Here is a 15,267-nt window from a genome sequence, read left to right as displayed (position 1 = left end):
TCATGTTATTTAGTTATTGCTGGATAATCATGTCTAATAACAAAAGAGCAAAATGGATGGCTCCAGAAAGTATGATTACTAGTTTTCTAATTACATTTATAGATTGTTGATGGATTCAAAGTAAATTTATGTCAAGCAACTGTTTCTATTGTTAAAAATGAAATGTCATTAGTTTCTTGTATTTAAACTGAAATGGATTGTTATCAATAATATCATATTATACCACTGTGCACCTCAGTTATTTCTGTTTTCATAAATACAGGTATTTTTATTGAAAAGCAATTTCCATATCAGCATTTATGATATAATTTTTATTCCCAACTTCATTGCTACATAGATATTTCACTTTTTTTTTTCTATTTCTTTAATATATCAATTTTGAATGATAAAATTCTGTAAAAACATAAAAGTGTTTTTTCCAAATCCTCTTTATATCCTATTTAAATTATCTCTCTCTCTCTCTCTATATATATATATATATATATATATATATATGTATTTATCATGATCTTATTCTTGTTGATTAAATTTACTGTATTGTATGTTTTTGTTTTATTTTATGATATTCATTCAAAGTAATTTTTATCAATATAACTTTAGCATTTAAAATAAATTTCATAAATGTTCTGCTTTAAAATATGTTGTTCAACATTATGTTTTTATTGGTGATTAAAAATAACTGTTGTTTAGTATCCAGGATGTTTCTGTTGAATAAAATTGATTTCATCATTTACATTGACATTCTTGTCATGCTATGTTTATATTTTTTTCTAAGTGTCTAGAAAAATAAATGTTGATAAATAGTAAATAGTTTTTGAGTTTTTTGAATTAGTGAGTACATTGAAACATCCATTTGATAGTATTTTTTCAAATAATTATCATATTTATTTTATCTATATTTTTTTGTAATGTGTAAATAAAAATTATGAAAGCATAATTTCATTTGTTTTCGTTTAATGATTTCTACAAATTAAAATGAAGTAAATGATTCATAAGTTGCATAGATTAAAAAAAAAGTATCTATACCTTTTATATTTCATAATTTGAAATTGTAAACATAATTTATTCAATATATACTAATTTGAGTTTCATGTTCTTTCCTCTGAGCAAACTGAAAACATCAATTTCTCAATATTAATAAAAATCGTTACATAAGAAAAAAATTTTAATAATTTTATTAGTAAGCCTTAAAATATTAACTTATCTAAGAGTAATAAATATTTTTAAAAGAAATATATTCATAAGATTCAATATTCAATAATATTTCAATAATATGTAATTTTTCCAAAAACACTGCTATAGTAATTTGCCTACCGATCATTATATGTATGTTGGTTAACGCGAGTTCGCAAATTGTACAGACTGTCTATGGCAAAGGGTACCGACGTGCTCTGATTGGTTTAAGCCTTGGCATTTTTTTGGCAATGTTTTGCACTCATAATAGTGTAGTTATCGCTTATTTGGCTCACACCTTGTACCTTTTATTAGTTTTATAGAAGATACGAGTGAATATCAACCCGATCTAATTTTTGTTAATATAATTGTTTTCTCTAAATATTTGTTTTTAATGAAACATTATTTCAAACCAAATAGAAAACTATTTCAATCGTGAAAAACGTTTCTATTTCTAATTTATGAAACTAGTAATACAAGTAACTAATGTTATTAATGCAGAGAAGTATAAAAACTATATGAACGGAATTATTCAACATATGATGCAGCAATTGAATAATTATTATTTTGCTATGATTTTCGTGCCTTTATTAGATAATTTATGCAGTCATTGAAACTTGTCGCTGAACGTTTGTTACTTTCCCATCAACTACATATGGGAAGATGATTACTTAATGCCCAAAACGTATAAATATGTAAGCTTTAACAGAATATGTGATTTCATAGCTAATTTTTTTAGTTATATCAAAATAATATTAAGAAAAAAAAAACACAAAAAAATATTTTTAATAAATTGTAATTTTTATATTTCTTGAATTTAGATTTCAGGATTTGATCTTTTCAGCTGTATATGTGTTCCAGATTAATATTACATGTAAACCGTAAAAAATAGAGGGGGGGGGGATAATTTTACATATTTTATTTATTTTTATAAAAATATATTTCAGAGTAATAAATAATATTAAGAAATTTAATATAATTTTCAAAACTTTTATTAATTATTCCAAAATTTTTATTAAGAGATGTTAAAAAGAATTGTTTTAATATTTATTTTGCAATAACTAAAGTCATATATCCCCAACTCCATTTGAAAACAATTTCTTTGGACATTCAAACAATTAAAATTTTATAAACATGTGTCTTTAGTATTTGTGACTTAAATATATTAGTTAAGTTCTTACAATATTTTTTCTATTTCCACAAGCGAATACAGTTTGAATTTTATCTAGAGCAAATAATATATCTTCATTCCCTCAACAATGAAAACAGTTTAATAAAGTTACAAAAAATGGCATTAAAGTCATTGCTATGTACTTTAAACTGAAAAATAATATTTTTATTTTTTAGGAACTTTTTTAAAAACTCTTTTCAATTGGAAATTTTCTTATATTTTGCAATTTATTAATTTCAGTTGGAGTAATAGTAGATACTAACTATCAAAACAAAATAGATTTAGTACAAATTTTACTGTTCACATAAATTATTTTATTGAAAAAACATATGCTGACTTTAAACATGAATATTCTAAATACTTAGTCTATTTTTGCCTCCTTTGTGAACTATATTTATGGAGTATATCTATAAACCTCAAAATGAAAAACCTATTTAGGACATGATCTCTTTTTACAAATAAATTAAAACATTCATTATAGTTTGAAGACTTTTGTACCCATTTATGTTTTTAAAAATGATTTTTTTTTCTTTGTATTTCTCAGTAAAAATAATTCATATGTATAAAATGTTGATGGTAGACTTGCTTTTTAATATCTCATAATAATAGCATAATACTGATTATTTTTACAATTCTTAGAATGAAAGATTTTGTGGATTAGGAATACATTTTTCCTAATGCTTTTTCTCTCTTTATTTAATTGATAGATTTATAAATGATATAGAAATACAGGTTTACAGAAGATAATAAAAACTATAAATACTTCATATATTTCTTTTTCTTATATTTGAAATTTTAAAAAAATTAATATTCTCGATATTCTAATATAAAATGTTCTTATCATTTTTAAGTTCAGGCGCTATGTTAAATCCCTTCTTCATTTCACTTTTCATCCATTGGCATGACTAGTCAATTTAATTATATGGATAAAAAAATTTTTAAAAAAACTCCAACCAATTACATTAAATAGATTTGTAATCATAAATATCTAGTGTTTTATATTTTCAATAAGTACAAACTATGTTTTATGTAAATAACTACTTCAATTTTCAGCCGGAAAGGAAGGTGCAAATCCTTTGAGGCTATGTGCTTCCTAATGCTTTTTAATCCCTAGGAACTAATTTTTCAACTACTATTTTTTATGATAAAAATTAGTCTCTTCTTTTCTTTGTTTCTTCTATACACTGCTTAAAATCATGTACTTTGAAAACAATTTATTCCAGAAGTTTGAAGTATTGCAGAAAATAATAAAAACTAAGGAAAAGAAAGTGCAGGAGAAGAATGAGTAAGTTTGTGAATGAGTTCAATGCATAGGAGTAAGTTTTAGAATGCACATGTTACTTTATGAATGCACAATTACTTTATGAAAAGTTTGATATATAATAATTTTATGAAAAGTTTGATATATATGAATACATATAACATCAATAAAAAAATTCAGGACTCTTTGGTTTCAAAGGTATGTTTTATTCATCTTCTAAAAATGTTTCAATATACAACAGAGCAACTTGTAAATACTTTTTCAACTTCTTTAATTTTTAATATATAATAAGCTGAAAAATATTTAACATACAACAGTTTCATGGAAGTGCTATTCAATACCATAATAGCATTAAAATTTTATATCATATTAATACTAATTATTTTAACACCATACAAATCCTGTTAAAATGTTCTAATACATTTTTAAAGCGTGTACAAAAAAAAAAAAAAAAAAAAAAAAAAAAAAAAACAAGGAACATATTTTTTTTAAAAGCATGATAGTAATAAAATAAATATAAATTAATTTGGAAGAGATACATTCTTTTCAACACAATGTGTCAAACCATGTTGTTTTGTTTTTCGATGTTTTTTCGGTAACTCAGAGAATATTCCATAAGTATGTTCTTTTAGGGCAGGTGGTAATGCTCGTTTAACTGGCCTTCCACCAACTTGAGTTTTCCTACCAGAATAAATAGATTTTCTTTTTGCAATTGCTGTAGGTTGAACAGGAATTTGATTGCCTCTCCTTCTGCTGCACTTCAAAACTCTGCTTGAGTAGTTACGGTTTCTAAAAGGAGGGGAAAACAAAAGAAGAAATCTAAGTAAATTTCTGCCAACTTCATCATACAACCGAAGAGTTTAGTGGAAGAAAGTCATGACCTTTTAATAAATTAAAGAAATTTAGCTTTAGAATGTATAAAAATATCATAAAGATACTTACAAAACCCCTTTTCATACTGAAACTCTCTTATTAAATTTTCTATAGAATAATATCCTACCATATTATAAATGATGAATGTATAAGTTTTTAAATTGTTATTTGACACTTTCTTTCGCTAAACTCTTTAAATGTGGTGTAAAAAAAGTTGTTAGTATTAACCCATAACATAAACATTAATTATACTTTAGAGAACATTAAAATAAAATTAATAAAAACCCATACACTGTTTAACTAAAATTTTAACAATACATTTTTAGATTCTTGTATTGAATGTATATTGTAGTAAATGTATCACTCTTTCAGTTTCAATTTTTACAGCAATAAAAATTAAAAGAAAAACATCAAACAATTAAGAAATCTAAAGCTAAACACATTTCAAAACTGGATTTTAAAAAGTTTAGTCTTTAAAAATAATAAAATTAATTTGCTACAATATAATATAAACATTAAATTGTTACACATTAAATCTTATTTTCTATCTTGCGAATTTTCTAATGTAAACTTAACAAGCCTACAAAAATAAGTTTAAAAAAGTACCTTCCAAAGTTATGCAAGGCAGACACCAATCCAGTTTCTGTTTTTCCAAACTTGTTAACATTCTACACTATTTTTTTTTATTGCTGGCTTAAAAACATCAGGATTATTTTTGTAAATAATCACCATCATCATCATCTGTTTCACTGTCCGAGTTTTGACATGTAGCTGCAATGGGCTGTGAAGTAGTGTTTATAGTTGGTAGAACCATGTTGTTATCATTGCAAGGCTGTGAAAATGTGTCAATATCTCTAGGTGAAAGCGTGTCATTTGAAGAATGTTTAAGTGTATTATTATTAAATTGTGAAAGTATATCGTTAGATGAATGTGGAAGTACCGTAGAAGAAAATTGTGGTTGTAGAGCATCATCAGATTGAGAAGAAGGAAAATTGTGTGATGGGTTAAAACTTAAAGGTAGCAAGAGGGTGCTATTTGAATCCAATTTTTTCCCAGTAGCCACTTCATACATTAATTTCTACTTTCTAGAGAATAGACAAATGTTGATTGTTTATTTTGTTTCAGAATCACAGAACTTAAATGCTTGCAAAGCTTTCCATTCATGCCAACAAAGCAAGTACAAATGGAACTTTCCAAATCAACAAAATGTTGATCAATTTCAAAATAAGTGTTATCTTTATTTAGTGATCTGATGTTCTGAATTATTCCTTTATCATCAGGCAAAAACCTTTTTACTAGTTTTTTGTTAGAACGACCAAAACTAAAATCTAAATATCTACTATGTAGATACTTCTCAAATTTTGTGACAATGAAGTCCAATAATTGAACTAAGCTAAATGCTTTCACTCGTCCAAGTATGGTCTCTTTTAAAACTTTGAACAAACTTTCAACATAGTTTGTTGTATTGTTTCCCCTGGTTAAAAGCATTTTTCTATGACAAGTGCACCATAAATGCTTTATGGAGAACAACTTGCTCAAATATATGATGAACTTGTCATATTTTCTGACTGTGCTATTCTCCAACATATTTTGAAGCAACTCTTTCAGTTGCATTTCAGTTTCTGCATACATCAATGATTTAAAGGAAAAATATAATTCTTGACGGTGCTCTTTTAGAACTTTATTTTCACTGTTCATAAGCCATCGCCACACTGCTTTTAGCACATGAAACTGACAGAGTAAGTAAGTAGAATTCAGCCATATTTTACTCAGAACTTCTCTTTCCTTCAGATCATCATTTGTCATTACAATCAGTGGACCATTTTGCAATAAACAGCATTTCTCAGGGAAACACTCACAAAGAAGTTTCACTCCTTCACAAAAAATATTAGTTTCTTCTGCATTTGTGATGATGCAGCCAATAGGTATTCCACCAGCTACACCTGGAGAAATAAAAAAATAAACACGATGATTTAATCTGTCCATGTGGCCAGATGCATCAAGCATTATCATTTCTTGAACGTTGCTAAGTAAATCTATACTTCGCTTCATTATCGGCATCACTACAGCAATCGCCAAACTGTTCTTTACTTTTGAAAAAGCAGCTTTACAGAATGGCTGTTGATTGTATGAGGAAATATATTTTTCAACTTCCCTGTCAATATCGCTTTCTCTTCGAGATCCATAGATTTTCCTAAATTCATTATTTAGCAAGTGATTTACGACAGATAATGAAGGTAGCTTAGAACTGTCCATGCATGCTTCTACATAATCTTCATTACTCTGAAGCTCTAATTCCATTTGCAACATCTGTCTTGCAGTAGCTGCAGTATGTCCTAATTCAAACAATTCTATCAGACGCTTTTGCGTTAGGTTTGATAATGGCCTGAACTTTTTAACAGCAGTACTGTCAAGCAAATAATCATGCAAGTACAGAAGCTCACATAATGCAGGAAACTCTATAACTTCTGGGAGTGAATCTTTGTGTTTTGGCAGTGAAAAATACCTGTAATCAAAATAATTTGAATATTTTACCATGGACATATAAAACATCTAAAATAAAAGCAAAGAAAATTAAAGCTTTCCAAAATATGATAATTCATAATAATATTAGAAATAAAAAAATATTATTGAAAATATAAGAAATAATTATTGATACTGAAAAATAAATAAGTAAATGAAGATATTAGGTATAGACACATATAAAGAAAAATGTAATATATTTTTTAAATTAGTTTTATAAGTATGTAAGTGACAAATAAATCCAACAATCACACTAAATAAAAATATTTGATTACACATTATTATATATGTTATTTGTTATTATTATTAATCAAATTTAAATAATTAAAACTTACCTTTGAATAGTAATTTTAAGAACTGCAGGGCATCCAGTATTTTTACTTTCTTTCACATGTTTTGATACCTGTAAAAATAATCTTTATATAATTATCAATAATGAGAGCACTGTGCCAATGAATTTCAGTAGAAGCTAAATAAACTTTAAATCTAACCTTGTCATTATATAAATGATAAAACATAAAGTGTCTAAAATAACACACATAATGCATTTGAAGCAGTAAAATATAAAATATTAATTATTACCTGTTGCACATTGTGCTGGCATCTAAAGTCACCTTTATAAACATTAAGGCGTCCAGTTGATTTATGTGTTCTCTGAACACGCCAAACTGTTTCCGATCTTTGTTCATATTCTTTAATCCATTCCTAAAATATGTGTTACAGAAATGCAAGAAATAAGTATTCAAAAGAAATGTATAAACTATTTACATATTTATAAATCTTAATATTAAGTTAATAACAAATATCAAGATTAATAATTAGATTGTTAATAACTATATGAATCTAAATATCTTAACAAATATAGCACATTTCCAGATAGACATCTTATGGTAATAATTTGAATACAAAATTAAAAAATAAATATCTCCTTGTGTTATTTTATTTTACATGAATATTCAATAAGAATTATAATGATTTCTATTCTGTTTAATGTCATCTAAATATCTTAATAAATATAGTTCATTTGCATATAAATATTTTATGGTAATGATTTTAACATGAAAATTTAATTAAAAAATTGGCCGATCATTTCCCGTAAAATGAAAGCTTGATTTTCAAGTCTTATTTTAATAATACTTCACAGAAAAATTGCTACCTGAGCTGATTCTTTATTTACAAAATGAGAAATGCAAAAAATAGCTCTATTCTCATCAATCTCAATTATTTCATAATTGTATTTTTCTGGAAGATTTAATTTCTCCATTTTGAAAATTGGCAGGCAAAAAAGTACGTACAACTAAACAACAATGCAACAGGGTTGCTACAGCATAGAAAGTCTGTGCGAAAGAAATCGACCAATCAGAGCACGTCGGTATCCTTTGCCATAGACAGTCTGTACAATTTGCGAACTCGCTTGGTTAACACGGAAAAGATCTGTCCTGTTGTTACGTCATGGCATGCAAGAGCGCCACCTACAACAATTGAGATCTTGTACATTCGAATGCTGTAAGCCGTTGAGAGCGGTTGCACAAAATAAAGTCTGAATAGCTCTAACGTCAACCGTATTTTCTTCTATTACACCCATTTTTAATCGACAATAACATTGGTCAAAAGCGAGCCGGAGCAAATACCATGGATAAAAAAGTTGAAAAAAAGCGATGACCAAGAAGCGGTTTCAGAAAAGAAACTAAATAAACTGAAAGGCTCGATAAAAACTGCTCTGAAAGGAATCGAAAGTTTTAGAGCCGAAAAGTCAGCTTCCAAGGACATTTACGCAATGGCATTAGAAGTGAAATTAAGGAAACTTGGACAATTGCAAGCACAGTTGGACAAGATATCCGAACAATATTGTGGTATTGAAACACCGGAAGATATAGAAACCATTCTAGAAGATATTGATCAAATAAATATACGGATTGAAGAAACAGAGGTAGGTCTGAAAATGCTATTAAATTCAATTAAAGATGAATTGAAAATAAATCCCGTTTCAAAGGATAATGCAGTAAATAAAATCCGCCTTCCGGAAATTCCATTACCAGTATTTTCTGGAAAAATAGCTGATTTTGCAAATTTTAAAAATTTATTTGTTAATTTAACTAGCAACAACGAGCAATTAAATGATTCTCAAAAGCTGTATTATCTTCTTGCATGCTTAAGAGGAGGAGCTAAATTATTAGAATCGTCTAGTGATAACTTTCACTCACTCTTTAAAGCATTATCAAATCGTTATGAAAATCAACGTCAATGGGGTCAATTCACGGGCACGTGTCAAGTACCAAACAAACCGGTTCTGTTCAATTTTCAACCGTTCTGCGCATGTCGGGATGTCTGCCGATAATGTTGATGAAACCATTGTTTAGTAAATGTTACGCTAGCCGAATTATTATTAAAAACTTCTGATTTTTTTCAAAGATATTATTTTGAATTATTTTCTTCATATTTTCGTAGTTATATAATTTTATTTCTTATATTAAAATTTTAATTAGTATTTTCAATGGAATTATTGTTTTTGCATAATTAATTAACGTCGCTTTTTAATTCGTTTGGTTCTGCTTTATTCTTTCCTTTCCTATATCCCCCCCCCTCTTTTTTTTTTATCCAAAGGATACATTTTGACAAATGACTATGGCAGTGTTTTTGACAAATTACGTATGATCTTTTTTTACATATTATTTAAATATTATTGAATGTTGAATCTTATAAATATAGTTCTTTTTAAAAATAAATTATTACTCTTAGATAAGTTAATATTTTAAAGCTTACTAATAAAATTATTACATTTTTTTTCTTATGTAATGATTTTTATTAATATTGAGACTTTGAAGTTTTAAGTTTGCTCAGAGGAAAGAACATGAAATTCAAATTAGTATATATTGAATAAATTATGTTTACAATTTCAAATTATGAAATATAAAAAATATAGACACCTTTTTTTTAAATCTATGCAACTTATGAATCAGTTATTTCATTTTAATTTGTAGAGATCATTAAACGAAAACAAACAAAATTACAGTTTCCTATTTTTTATTTATACATTACAAATATATATATATATAATATATATATATATTAGATAAAATATATCTGATAATTATTTGAAAAAATGTAATCAAATGGAAGTTTCAATGTACTCACTAATTCAAAAAACTCAAAAACTATTTACTATTTATCAACATTTATTTTTCTAGACACTTAGAAAAAAATATAAACATAGCATGACAAGAATGTCAATGTAAATGATGAAATCAATTTTATTCAACAGAAACATCCTGGATACTAAACAACAGTTTTTTTTAATCACCAATAAAAACATAATGTTGAACAACATATTTTAAAGCAGAACATTTATGAAATTTTTTTTAAATGTTAAAGTTACATTGATAAAAATTACATTGAATGAATATCAGAAAATAAAACATACAATACAATAAATTTAACAAACAAGAATAAGGTCATGATATATATATATATATATATCAGAAAAAAAGTGAAACATGCATGTAGCAATGAAGTTGGGAATAAAAATTATATAATAAATGCTGTATGGAAATTGATTTTCAATGAAAAGACCTGTATTTATTAAAACAGAAAACACTGAGGTGTACAATGGTATAATATGATATTATGATAAAAGTCAATTTAAGTTTAAATACAATAAACTATTGACATTTCATTTTTAACAATAGAAAAGTTGTTTGATATAAATTCACTTTGAATCCATCACAAATCTGCAAATGTAATTAGAAAACTAATAATAATGCTTTCTGGAACCATCCATTTTGCTATTAGACATGATTACCCAGCAATAACTGAATAACATGAATTACTAAAAGATGAAGAAAACTTTAAAGCTTATAATAAAAAAGTAAAACCTCATAATGCATTTTATTATAATGCCAAAAACTAAAAATCAAATGCAAAAATTATTTGACGTTAATTAATGGTTTTTATACTTAACTAATTTATATACTTATTAAATGACATGTGTTTTCAAAACTTTATATATATATATATATATATATATATATATATATATATATATATATATATATATATATATATTTATTTATTTCTTATATATAGCATTCAATTTATCAAATTAAGAGCATGTTTAGTAAAATACATCAATTATATACATATTTTAACAGTCAATAAGAAAATTCAATTTTCAGTAGTTAGTAAAGATTTCACTTATTAAATAAATCTAAGATTATTCACTTTCACCTAAGTTTAGCATTATAGCAGTTGTTATTTTTGCAGCAGGAGTTTGTTTACTTACATTAATTAAATTTAGATAAGATTTTTTAGAAAATACAATGTAATATTCATGTAAACATTTTAAAACCTTATTCAAAATTATCAGAAATTTCATCAAATGTGAATAAAGTGAATTAGAAATGTTCTCACGATTTTGTTTGATTGTTTTTGTTGGCAAATCGTTTACCGATTTCTTTTTTTCGAAGAATTTTTCTAAAAAATTACTGAAACATTTTGCGATTACTGGAATTCTATTTACGATTTAATAAATGAACACACACTGAATGAATTCTTCAAAATGATCGAAGCATATCACCGACTTCGAAGGCTTGAAAAAATCTATACCAAAGGTACCAACCGTAGGCAGGATTGTTGAAAGGAAAATAAGAAAACATTTTATCATGACAGTCACTCTTGTGTTTCGCCTTAAAGCATCCATCAGCACACCAATATTTCCTCTTTTAACACATAATAAGAGGAAAGAAAATGACTCAAAAATTATAACTTCAAATGTAAACAAAAAAAAAAATCCGCTTCATACTGGGCGGAGAACGTTAATGGAAGACTAATCGACGAAAGCGGTGCGGATGGAACTTAAATGCCATGCGCGGATAGCCCATGACATGTGACTTTTACGTCACATGAATTGACCCCATTGATAGACTCTCATATACTAGAAATAATAAATTTTGAGAAAATTCGTAGCGAATCTGCTAAAGAACTGTGCTTCTTAATGGACTGCGTTAATAAAAACATCAGAGCGTTAAAGGTTCTTAAATTCGAACAAAATAAGCTATCTAATTTAATGCTAGTAAACATCATTCTACAGAAAATAGACAAAGAGACAAGGAAACAATTCGAGCTTTCTTTAAATACGGCAGAAATTCCTACATTTGAAAATTTGATGAAATTTCTAGAAAAGCGAAGCGTTTTGTTAGAAAGTATTAACCGTAATCCTAGTAAATACGAGCATGTTTATAAGAGCGAAAACACTTATAGTTAATAATAAAAATTCCAATGCTAAAGCTTATATTTTATGCAAAAACTATCACGCACTATTTAGATGCGTTACTTTTCAAAATATGTCTATCGATGACAGAAAGAACTTTGTTAGGAATAACAAATTATGCATTAACTGTCTTAAACATCATCCGGGGATCTGCAAATCAAAATATTCTTGCAACATTCCAAGTTGTGGTAAAAGGCATAACTTGCTCATACATGATGAGTCAGCTGAAAATCACGCTATCACTTCAGATTCAAGGGCATGGGCAAGCGAAAGCCAAACAGATGCAGAAACGAAACCGAAACTAAACGTACTAACCGAAGTATCTGCTTTGGCATTGAATCCGAGCGAGACTAAACAGGCGATAGAAGGGAATAAATCGGTTATATTAAACACTCTTCTTATTTGTGTGAAAACTGCAGATAGTCGCACAGTTCAATTAAGAGGGCTGTTCAGTCAGTGCATGACAATTCCATAAATGACGAAGCAGGAGTTGAACTTTCATAGGTTTATTTTCACACATATATGGACACGGACATTTCTAAGCTACCACACAAACACATCACAACACAAAAGACGGGAGGGAGAGTATGTACATGTCGCCGCGTCGGCGTCTCGAATACATCTGGTTAGGGGAACAGAATTTCCCCTTTTCTCCACCGGAGGGAGTCAAAACTCTAACAAGGGCTCTTAGACAATGCTTAGACTTTGTGTATTCTTCGAGAAGATGTAGCTAGAAAATTGGGAATCAAACTAAAATCTATAAAACAAGGTGTAACTGGTATAAATGGAATTACGCAGTTTATTAAACACGCTGCTAACATTGAAGTATCAAATCGAGATTATTCATTTTCACACATGGTGAAATGTTCTATTCTTCCTAAAATAACCGATGAGATTCCTGTATCTAAATTAAATATATCTGCATTAAATATTCCCTCTTCAATTGAACTAGCTGATTTCAATTTCTACACACCAGGTCAAACTGATATAGTATTAGGAAGTGAGCTATTTTTTGAGATTTTAAAACCTGAACAACTTCGTCTGCAAAATGGAGATGTAACATTACAAAATACAAAGTTTGGTTATTTAGTTACAGGCATTCTTCCCCAGTTACCTCAAAAAGTAAATTGTTATCTCATAAGTGAACCAAATTTAGATGAATCAGTTAAACAATTTTTTGAATTGGAATCATTGCCGGGTAATTCTAAGGAAATAACAAAGAGTGAAGAAGAAATTTATTGTGAGGAGCATTTTGTTAAAACCTATAAAAAAGATAAAACGGGAAGATTTATAGTTCAGTTACCCATAAAGGAAAATGCCGAATCATTACTAGGAAATTCTAAAGAAAATGCAATCAAGCGCCTAAATGGTATCTGGAATAAATTAAACAAAAATAATACTATGGAAACCTTATATAAGGAATTTATGCGAGAATATGAGAGTTTAGAACACATGGAGGAGATTAAAATTGAAGATAATAGCAATGTGAATTATTACATTCCCCACCATGCGATATATAAACGTGAGAAAACGTCAACTGCCTTAAGAGTGGTTTTTGATGCTAGTGCAAAACAACAAGTGGATATTCTCTGAATTCCATTCTACTAAATGGAGGTATTATTCAGCAAGATCTTTTTTCCATAATAAGTAGATTCAGAAAGCACAGATATGCATTTAGTGCAGATATTAAAAAAATGTACAGACAAATACTTACCGATCCCACTCAAAGAGACTTGCAGCGTATTGTCTGGAAAGCAAGTGCTGACGCTCCAGTGAAGATTTACAAATTGTCTATGGTAACCTATTTAACAGTTTCTGCACCATTTTTGGCTACAAGGACCTTAAGAGCTTTAGCAGACGAGGTGAAAAAAGGACTTTCCTAAGGCTGCAGATGTGATTGGTTCTGATTTCTACATGGATGACATTCTGTCAGGTGATGCAACACTAGAAGATACTAAAAATCTTCAAACACAGATTTCTGAACTCCTCAGAAGAGCTGGATTTGAGCTTCACAAATGGGTCGCTAATAACTCTAATTTACTACAAAACCTGTCTACCACATCCTATTCATTTTCGAAAGAACAAGGTGTTAGTTCTGTAAAAACATTAGGTATGTTTTGGGATCCAAAAGAAGATTGCTTTACATATAAGGTAAAGATCAAGCCTAAGGACTTTTACAAAAAGGGAAGTGCTGTCAGAAATAGCGAGTCTTTATGATCCACTTGGACTTTTAGGCCTATCATTAACAAGGCAAAAATATTTATCCAAGGACTTTGGAATATAAAATTGGACTGGAATGAAAAATTACCATCTGATGCGATGACAGAATGGAAAAGGTTCTACATAAAACTCTCGGAAGTAAGCAACTTCAGAATTCAAAGGTTTATTCTACTTCCTGATGCAGTTCGCATTGAGATTCATGGATTTTCTGACGCATCAGAACGTGCCTATGCTGCTGTTGTCTATTTACAGTGTTTCACCCAATCTGGACAGCTTAAAATTAGTCTAGTGTGCAGCAAATCCAGAGCGGCTCAATTAAAGTCACTTACCATTCCCCGACTTGAGCTGTGTGCCGCGTTGCTGTTATCTAGATTAGCGAAAAAGATAGTTCCAATTCTGCAATTACCCATTGATGTTATCTCATTGTGGACAGACTCTACTATTGTTTTGGCGTGGACCAAGACTGGGCCCTATAAGCTAAAAACATTCGTGAGCAATAGGGTTGCGGAGATCCAAACGCTCACATCAGATTGCCATTGGAAACATGTAAGTAGCAAAAACAATCCTGCTGACATTATTTCTAAAGGATGCAGTGCAGATGAACTCATAAGAAATAAAATTTGGTTTTCTGGTGCAGATGAACTATACTGATGAACCAGTGGGCAATCAATCCATGCAGGATTTTGCTTTTGCTGATGAACTAAAATGTGTTGTGACTCTGAACATTAATGACTTTCCTACAAATTTTTATGATGAACTCTTTAATCTTACAAATAATTT

General features: G+C 28.3%; 1 long non-coding RNA gene across 1 annotated transcript; it reads right to left on the bottom strand.

Annotated features, from left to right (window-relative positions):
* Nucleotides 1-6,919: 6,919 nt before the first annotated feature.
* Nucleotides 6,920-7,787, bottom strand: LOC129974914 (uncharacterized). The gene is made up of 3 exons (XR_008784996.1): nt 7,584-7,787; nt 7,337-7,404; nt 6,920-6,984 (listed from the first exon to the last, which is right to left on the bottom strand). It is a non-coding gene; the product is annotated as an uncharacterized LOC129974914 (long non-coding RNA).
* Nucleotides 7,788-15,267: the final 7,480 nt, after the last annotated feature.

Source organism: Argiope bruennichi, chromosome 7, assembly GCF_947563725.1.
Source record: "Argiope bruennichi chromosome 7, qqArgBrue1.1, whole genome shotgun sequence".
Lineage (NCBI taxonomy): Eukaryota > Metazoa > Arthropoda > Arachnida > Araneae > Araneidae > Argiope > Argiope bruennichi.
The sequence above is the reverse complement of the archived record's forward strand: the minus strand, read 5'-3'. Positions and strand labels throughout refer to the sequence as shown.